This window comes from Pan troglodytes, chromosome 14 (assembly GCF_028858775.2).
Source record: "Pan troglodytes isolate AG18354 chromosome 14, NHGRI_mPanTro3-v2.0_pri, whole genome shotgun sequence".
NCBI lineage: Eukaryota > Metazoa > Chordata > Mammalia > Primates > Hominidae > Pan > Pan troglodytes.
The window spans coordinates 10382646-10391407 of NC_072412.2; the positions used below are offsets into that span (position 1 = coordinate 10382646).

The 8762-nt window shown below is 59.6% G+C and overlaps 1 pseudogene; it reads left to right on the forward strand.

The window, feature by feature from the left end:
* The first annotated feature begins 2491 nt into the window (after nt 1-2491).
* Nucleotides 2492-6455, forward strand: LOC134808103 (tektin-4-like; annotated as a pseudogene).
* Nucleotides 6456-8762: the final 2307 nt, after the last annotated feature.

Genomic DNA, 8762 nt, shown 5'->3' on the forward strand with positions numbered 1-8762 from the left:
ATCGTACAGCTATGCCAAAAAGGAGTATAGTAGTTTCTTAAGAAACTAAAGGAACCTGAGTCCCCAGGCCTGCAGTCTGGGCCAAGGTCACTGGCCGTGGATCAATCAGGATGGGGTTCAGGGGCCTTCCTGGGGCCATCCACTGTCCAAGTTGCCCTTTGGTGGTCTCGTCTGCCCCTCAGCCCTGAGCACGTCCATCTGTCCCTCCAATCCTCCCTGTCACGGGACATCTGTCACAGAGCCATGCGCTATCTCCTGCTTTCTGGAGATGCCAACTGCCTGGGGTGCTCTTAGCCGTGCCCTCCCCATCTCTGGGTCCTGACCACGGTGCTCTAATGGACACCCCCAACCCAGGTCTCAGAGAGCTGACAGCACCCTGGGTCCCTGAAGCTGAGATCCAGCAAGACACACGTGGCCTGAGAGTCCCACTCTCTGGCTGGCAGAACCCAGAGGTGGGAGCACACTGGAGTGTCCTTCAGGGTGTCTTCACCCCATGAGAGGGCTGGGGGCTTTGGGAGTTTGCAGCTGGCAGGAGTCAGGGCCCAGTCCCCTAACTCTGATGCGTCCTTGGTCAGATCCTGTGCCTCAGCCTGCAGGGCCTATTGCGGTCACCAGGTGAATGTGTTCCCTTAGTCTGGGAGCCCCAAGTAGGCAGCACCCCCTGCCAATGACTTCAGGGCACCTGGAAGTGGAGGCTGAGAGGTCTCCCACTTCGCAGAGCTGGGCTCTGGCCCAGAGGCCTTCTCCTTGGCTTAGGTGGTCTCTCGGGCTCCTGGGGCTGCAGATCAGGGACAGAAACAGGCAGCTCTGCTCTGCTATGCCTACAGAGAGGTGCCCAGTGAATGCAGGTTCCAGACAAAAGGTGGAGCCTGGCATCCTGCCCTGTGTGGGCTCCAGCCTGCTGCCATCTGGGGAAACTGAGTCATGGCGAGGCTCAAGGATGTTTCTCAGACCACACCAGTCCCTGAAGGTCCCCTGACCTCCCAATCTTGACGGACAGTGAGAAGAGGTTCCCAGGCCACCTGCAATAGGTTCTGGCTCGGCCTGGGTTGGGGTAAGTCTCCCGGCTGCTGTCCTCAAAGCCCCATCAGGAGGCTGTGTCAGGCCAGGCACACCGTGGTGACAGCAGCATGGACTGAGGGTTCTGGCCGCGGGAGAGGTCAGGACCGGGGGAGGTCAGGTCCAGGAGGAGGGCACTGGCCGGCACATGGTGGTGCTGGAGAGACCTGGGCGGGGTGGTGGGAATGGCCCAGGAGGAGCCCCGGCTCCTGTGGCTGGAGTGAGGGTGCGGGCTGTGGTGGGAGAGGAGGTGAAGGTGGAAGGAACAGGGGCCCAGTGGCCTGTGCTGTAGGAAAGGCATGGACTTCCTAGCGAGGACTTTCTGGTGCGGGGTTCTCAGGGAAGAGGAGGCTGGAGGGGCTGGGGTCCCCAGGAGTGCATGCACCAGGCAGGCGGAGGGGAGGCCGAGCCAGGAGCCACAGGCTTCTCACCGCCAGACCAAAGCCGCCCTCCGCTGGCTGCGTGGGGAATCGCGCCTAGGCTGGGGCTCCCCTCGCCCCAGGTTTGGGGGAGGCCGATGTGTCCTGGGGCGCTTACTGCCCATCCAGTCTCCGCCAGGCAGCATGGCCCTGGGTGGCTTTCAGGGCAGCCTCCGCAGCACAGAGCCTGCCTCCGCCCTGTGGGGCAGATTTGGGCATCTGACTCTGGACACTTACCCAGAGGCTGAATTCAACTCCCCAGGGAAAAGCACACTCAGACTCCCTCCCTCCCCACTGTGCCCAGCCTGAGGGGACCCTGGCTGGGACTTGGGAGGAGAAGGCCAGAGGCCAGGGCCTGGCTCTCAGGCACTAGGTCCAGGAGAAAATGGAGCGGAGTCCCTGCAGGAACTGCCTCAGACTGCCCCTGAGGGGGCCTGGCCTGGGACCCTCCCTGTGCTACCAGGCTGCTGTTGGGGCCAGGAGGGCAGGGAGAGCAGCCACCTGTACGGCATCAAGTAACACTATCACTCAGCACACCCAACACCCACACAACAACCACAGCCCTCTGCCCTGAGGGGGCAGGTGGGCAGAGCCTCCTCTGTCTTGTTCACCCTGAGCGCGGAGCTCCGCACAGGACAGGATCAGAGAGCAAACCAGGAACAAATGGATGAATCAACGAAGGGGCCAGGGCAGTAGGTCCCCACCCACACCCTGAACCCTAAGGGTGGGACACAGAGGCTGGAGACGGGCTGGCCCTGGGATCCTCTAAGTGACAGGAACCCTTGGCCACTGTTGATTGCCCCGAGGTGGGGCTGGGGCTGCCTGGCCCTTTAAGAGGGCAATTCTGCCCACCGCCCTGAATGACCCCTCCCCTAGCCACTGGAGAAGAGATCCCGCTTCTTGGCAACAGGAAGCTCTTGGTTTACTGCGTCACCCAAGCGACTGGGAGCCGCGTCCTGCTCTGGGACTGAGCCGTTGGAGCCGACCGATGACTGCACTGGGCTGACCGCAGCAAGCTGACCACACACACTCCTCACTCCCCTGGTCCTGGTGGGCGGCAGACACCATGGTGCAGACGGATGTGCTCCTACCAGAGCCGGCCCCGCAGAAAGTGCCGCCCTGCGAGCTGCCCTGCAAAGAGTATGACGTGGCCCGCAACACGGGCGCCTACACGTCCTCCGGCCTGGCCACCGCCGGCTGGAGGTGTGGTTCCAGAACTGCTATGCTCGCTACCACCAGGCCTTCGCCGACTGCAACCAGCAGAGCGGGAGCTGCAGGGGCATGAGAGCCATCAGCTGGCCGCAGAGACCCAGGCGCTGGCGCAGCCGACACAGCAAGACTCCACGTGCAGAGTGGGCGAGCGACTGCAGGACACGCACAGCTGGAAGTCGGAGCTGCAGCGCGAGGTGGAGGCGCTGGCTGCGGAGACCGACCTGCTGCTGGCCCAGAAGAAACGGCTGGAGCGCGCCCTGGATGCCATGGAGGTGCCCTTCTCCATCGCCACTGACAACATGCAGTGCAGCCAGCGCCACCAGCACGCCAACCTCGTGCGTGACCATGTGGAGACGGAGCTGCTGAAGGTGCCAGCAGCCTTGGGTGGCCAGGACTTGTGGGCACAGAGAGGAGGAGCCCCCGGCAGTTCATGTGGACAAGCCACGTGCTGCTGCAAGCACACGGGAGACCAGCCCTCTGTGCGTGAGACCCCTGAGTCCCGAAATCTGGCCCCTTAGTGACAGGAGGCAGTTTTGCCCCAGAAGGCCCCTGACTTCCAAGCAGCTGTTTCTCCTCTCGTCCTCCAATCCCTTTGAGTCCTGGCATAGTCATCCTGACCCTGGGCTCCCCAGAGATGCTCCCTGGTTGGGACAGTTGCTCCCGAGGTGGAAACCCAGGTCTGGGCCAGCACTGCAGGTGTGGACAGGTAGGGTGGGATAGGCTGGGATCTACTGCTCCCATTCATCCTATACAGAGCCGGGGACACGAAGATCTGCACCCACAGGTCCCCTTCTCCATGTCACCTGTAACTTCCCAATCCAGCCCAGCTTGTCTATGGGGCAACCCCATAGGGTGAGAGAGTAACTCAGTCCTGGCCCTGATGCTGGCTCTGGAGAATTCCCTGAGCTCTCAGAGCCTGGGGCCTCCATGAGAACCACTAAAGGCCTGTAGACATTTGTGAAAGATGTGGGGTGGAGGAAGCTGGTCTCCTGCCATACCCCCAAACTCAGGCAAGAACCCTTGAGTCCCTCCCTCCCCTCATGCCTTCCCTCCTCCCTCCCTTCCCCTTCTGCAGGCTTATGCCCCTGCACCCTCTCAGTGCCTCAAGAACTGCTGCAGCTCCCACAAACCCTCTGCCTGCAACAAGGGTGCCTGCGAAGTGACGGAGACACTGACAGTGCAGGAAGAGGAAAACCCAGGGACAGAGGGGTGCAGGACTCGGGCCCTGGCACACAAGGAGGTAGCTGGTGGTCCAGGCAAAGACCCCAATCACAGGGAAAAAAGGCTTGTTCCTACACACAGAAAATTAAACTGGCCAGGCAGTAAGAAGAAACACAGGGTCTTCCTCCTGTTCTTGGTGTGAGGATGGTCTTTCCCAACACAGAACCCTGAGGGGCAGCCTGGGCGGGCATCTGGGCCCCCAGAGTTAGGGTCCTCAGGGGCTGTCCAGAGGCCAGGGGCAGGCCAACGTTCCTGGGTGCAGTGAGTGAGCCGCAGTGATGACTCTTGAGGCCTGGGGCGTGGGAACTGCCGCTGAGGGACCTTCCCAGCAGCCCATAGAAGGCCCTGGAGGAAAACACCCCACTTACAATGCACCAAGGAGAATGCCCAAAAGCCCAGGATAAACCCAGTGAGAGAGCAGAACTTGCACAGTCAGAGCTCAGGCCCGGCATTCAACTCCTTCTGGTTGCTCAGGTGTAGACCAAGGCCTGCAGCAGCTGGGCCTCCTGGGATCCTCACCAAGGACCGGCTCTGGTGCTCAGGGCGTCTCCTCCCTCAGGAAGCTGAGCTCATCCGGAACATTCAGAAGCTGCTGAAGAGAGCCATCGTGCAAGCAGTGAGCCAGATCCGGTGGGTCGAGGGCTGCCCAAGGGATGACTCCTGACCCCACCCACGGCTGGTCCTGGGGCAAGGCATTGAACGACAGGACCCTGAAGCTCAGAGCCGGCAGGGGCTGTCCCAGGTCACAGTGGGAGCACAGGGCTGGGTGGGGGAGGTTCCGGCCCAGCCTGAGTTTGAGTGGCCAAAGCCCAGTGCCACAACTGATCTGCAGCCCCCCAGCATGGGCGGCAGCTCTTGGTCACTGCTGAGCACGAGGACAGCCGGCCCAGAGCTCCCTCCTGAAGCGGGCATGAAGGCCTAGCCTGCAGCATGGAGGGTCCCCGGCGGGGCCCTCCCTGGCCACACACCAATGCCCTGCCCCACCCCGCCCCAGACTGAACCGGGAGCACACGGAGATCTGCAAGATGCACTGGTCGGACAAGGTGGAGGCCTACAACCTCGACAAGACCTGCGGGCGCCACCACAGCCAGAGCACCGAGGTGTAGACTCATCTGGCACTCCACCACCTTCCAAGAGAGGGGGGGCCAGCTCTGCCCCCGCGCTTGCCCTGGCTGTGGTCTCGCCTCCCTCTGCCTGGGGGCCCCAGCGGGGCTCCTTCCCCCAGCCTGGCCCAGAGGCCCTCGCCCCCGAGGGCACTTGGGCAACTGTCTGCCCTTGGCATGAGTAAGCGAGCAAGACCTCCTCAAGTGCCCAGCGCGTGCACAGCCTGGTTGCCCGTAGACAGGACAGGGTGGGGTGGGGTCAGCCCCAGGCGCCGGCAGGATTGCATTTCCACCCAAGGCCAGCAGAGGGAGCGCGACCACCGCCCACTTGAGCGCGGCAAACTCCTGGGTGCGAGAAGCGGACGCGGGCGCTGGGTACTAGGGAAGGGAGGCTGCGGGGGACGGAGGTGCTGCAGAGGGGGCCTCGGGGGCAGCGGTGCTGGGAACGGGGTTGCGGGGGCAGGAGGGGACTAAGTGCCCGGGGTGGGTAGGGTGTGGGAGGACTCAGGGGAGTTGTGGGCGGGGGGCACTCGGAGGCAGGCAGCTTGGGGGACTGGGCTTCGTGGGTCTGCACGGGGTGCATTGGAGTCCATGCAGTTCCTCCAGGAGCATGGGGCACAGACAGGGAATGGGGGCGTGGCAGGGACCCCAGCATTTGGCAGAGCCTCCCGACCCTCCCCTGGCTGTCTCCCACCCGCAGCGCCTCCACCCCGGAGACCTGGACGAAGTTCACGCAGGACAATCTGTGCCGCGCCCAGCGCGAGCGCCTGGACTCGGCCAACCTGTGGGTGCTGGTGGACTGCAGCCTTCGCAAAACCTCCGAGGACCTGGGACTCCAGTGTGAGGCCGTGAACCTGGCCTTCGGGCGCCGCTGTGAGGAGCTGGAGGACGCGCGGCACAAGCTGCAGCACCACCTGCACAAAATGGGGCACCCTCAACCCCGAAGATGGCTCCCGCTCCTGCAAACCACTGTGCCCCCTCTCATCACCTGACCTGGGCCCTCAACACCTTTCTCCTCTGTCCCACTTATCCCAAAGGACCCCAGAAGCAAGTGTCACCTCTCCGTAAACCTATGTAAAACCAGGTGACACTGGGTATGATCGCAGGGTGTTGCAACACCCATGACTGAGCAGGAGGAGCTGTGGGGATGATGGAGGCAGGAGGTGGTCTGGGGAGCATTGACCGCCCGGGAGGTCCCCAAGAGCCCTGGCCTGGCAGGCAGGGCTCTGACTCTAGGGCCTCAGCGTGGCCTTTACCACCATTGAGTCCCCAGTCCTTGAGCAGGATTTGGGTACTGGTGACCACCAAGGATGGGGGTTCTTGGATCAGAGCTCAGACAAAACAGGCAGCATGACTCTCCAGAGCGCACTGGGGGCCCCGGACTCTCTCATGTCTTCACCCCCAGCCCTCAGGGACTCTCCTGTGTGTCCCAGCTACTCTCCAGCCATGCACAGATTTCAGCGGGAGTCAGTTCCAGGCACCCAGGTATCACCACCAAACTCAGCAGTTTCGCTGAGTTACTCCCCTGTCTCTCTCATGTCTTCACCCCCAGCCCCCTGGGACTCTCCTGTCTGTCCCAGCTACTCTCCCACCACGCCCAGATTTCAGCAGGAGTCAGCCTCCCACACTCCGGAATCACCTACAGAGTCACAGACTTCACTGAGGTCCTCCCTGGTCTCTCTCAGGTCTTTGCCCTCAGCCCACAGGGACTCTTGTGTCTCTTTCAGCTACTCTGAAAACTTCTCTAGATTCCAGCTGGAGTCAGTTCCAGGCACCCACGATACACCACCGAACTCACGAGTTTCACTGACTTACTCCCCAGTCTCCCTCATGTTCTCACCCCCAGCCCTCAGGGACTCTTCTGTCTCTCTCAGCTACTCTCCAACCATCTCCAGATTTCACCTGGAGTCAGCTTCCCGCACCCAGGAATCACCTACAAACTCACGGAACTTACTGCAACCCCCCCCCCCATTTCTTTCACCTCTTCACCCCCTGCCTTCAGGGACTCTCCAGGGTCTCCCAGCTTCTCTCCAGCCTTTCCCAGATTTCTGCCACAGTCAGCCCCAGGCACCCAGGACAACCCTGGACACTCACAGGCCTCACGAGACTATCCCGCAATGACCTGTACCTACACAGGGATGGCTCCAACGCATCCCTCAGTGACCCCAAACCCATCTCCACTTACACTCAGACACTCCCAGGGCCTGACAGCTACTCCCCGTTATTGTCCTTCAGTTCGAAGCCCTGGCCAATCTACTAGCCCACATGACGCAGTTACCTGGCCATTTCTCCACGGTTCCCGTGAGGGCCCCACGCCCAGCCGCACAAGAGCCCCTCCTGCATTCCGTCCTCACACGCAGGCCTGTCCATCTACTTGCTACTGTCACACTCTTGCCAGCAGAAGAGGCCCCTGTAATGGCCGATATCACCACCCAGTCTATCCTCACCCCACAGCTGTGCAGCGGGTCCCTCCTGCTGGCCCACGTGGCTGCCAGAGCCCATGCTGGCACGACGCTCCAGCAGGTCGGCGTCCCTGCGGGCCACACTACCGGTGACATGGCTAGCATGACCCTCCTTCCTGGCAGTGACACTTTTGATGTGAACCCCAGTTTCACATCTGTCATTTCCAAATAGGACCATTTTCCCTTTTCGCTCTCCCTACCATTCAGAGGGCTTTTCCTTCTCTCTGTTTCTGCCTCCGTTTCAGATATTTACTCACATTTTTCTCTCTCACTACGTCTGCCGCGGTCTCCAAGAGAGTGCGCCACATAAGATTCCCCCATTAAAAGTCATGAATTGAGTGGCTTTTAGTATACCTGTGGTTGTGCACATTCAATTGTAATTCGCAATCCATTGTAGAACGTCTTATCACCCCCGACCAGAGAAAAACCCTGTAGACATTAGTCACTCCTCATTCTGTCTCAAACCCTCTCCCTGACCCTCAGCCCTAGGTAGCAACTACCTAGTGCGATCAATCCCATATGCATAGATTTCCATATTGTGGACATTTCCTATAAACGGAATTGCACAATAGGTGAGCTGTTATGACAGAAATAACACGTAGCACAATATTTTCAAGATTCATCCACATTGTAGGCTTACCCACAGGGGGAAACCATTTTTTTGGGGGGTTTTAGTAACACCGGGTGTTTTCTCCTTCCTTTCGTCCTTCTTTCCTTCCTTCCTTCCCTCCTTCCTTCCTTCTTTCCTACCTTCCTTCTTTCCTTCATTCCTTCCTTCCTTCCTTCCTTCCTTCCTTGCTTCCTTCCTTCCTCCTACTTCTCTCTTACTCCTTCTGCCCTCTCTCTTTCATATGCCTTAGGTGCATCCCACATTCTGCATTTTTTGGGGAAATCCACGACAGGTGCAGGAAGATTGTGTTATTGTAACTATTTACCGCTATCTCTCTTTCACGGCTCTCCATCAGTTGTGAACATCTGTTGGTTTATCCCAAGTCACTAAGCATATGTTTATTAGGTACACCTGTTTTTCCTTATACAGCTGATTCTGGAGTCTAGGGTCGCATACTCATAAACCCAGTGTAACTCAGAAACGCATCTAATAGTCCAATAAACCCATCATAACGTTGAAAAATCATAAATCAAACCATCATAAGTCACGGTTTGTCCGTGGATATGGGCGTCGTCATTTCCATTGTATTCAGTCATGCTGTACACCATTAACCACGGCAGACTGACTGGGAGTGGATATTGATACCATTATAAAAGTCAGTTATTAGAGGGATAAT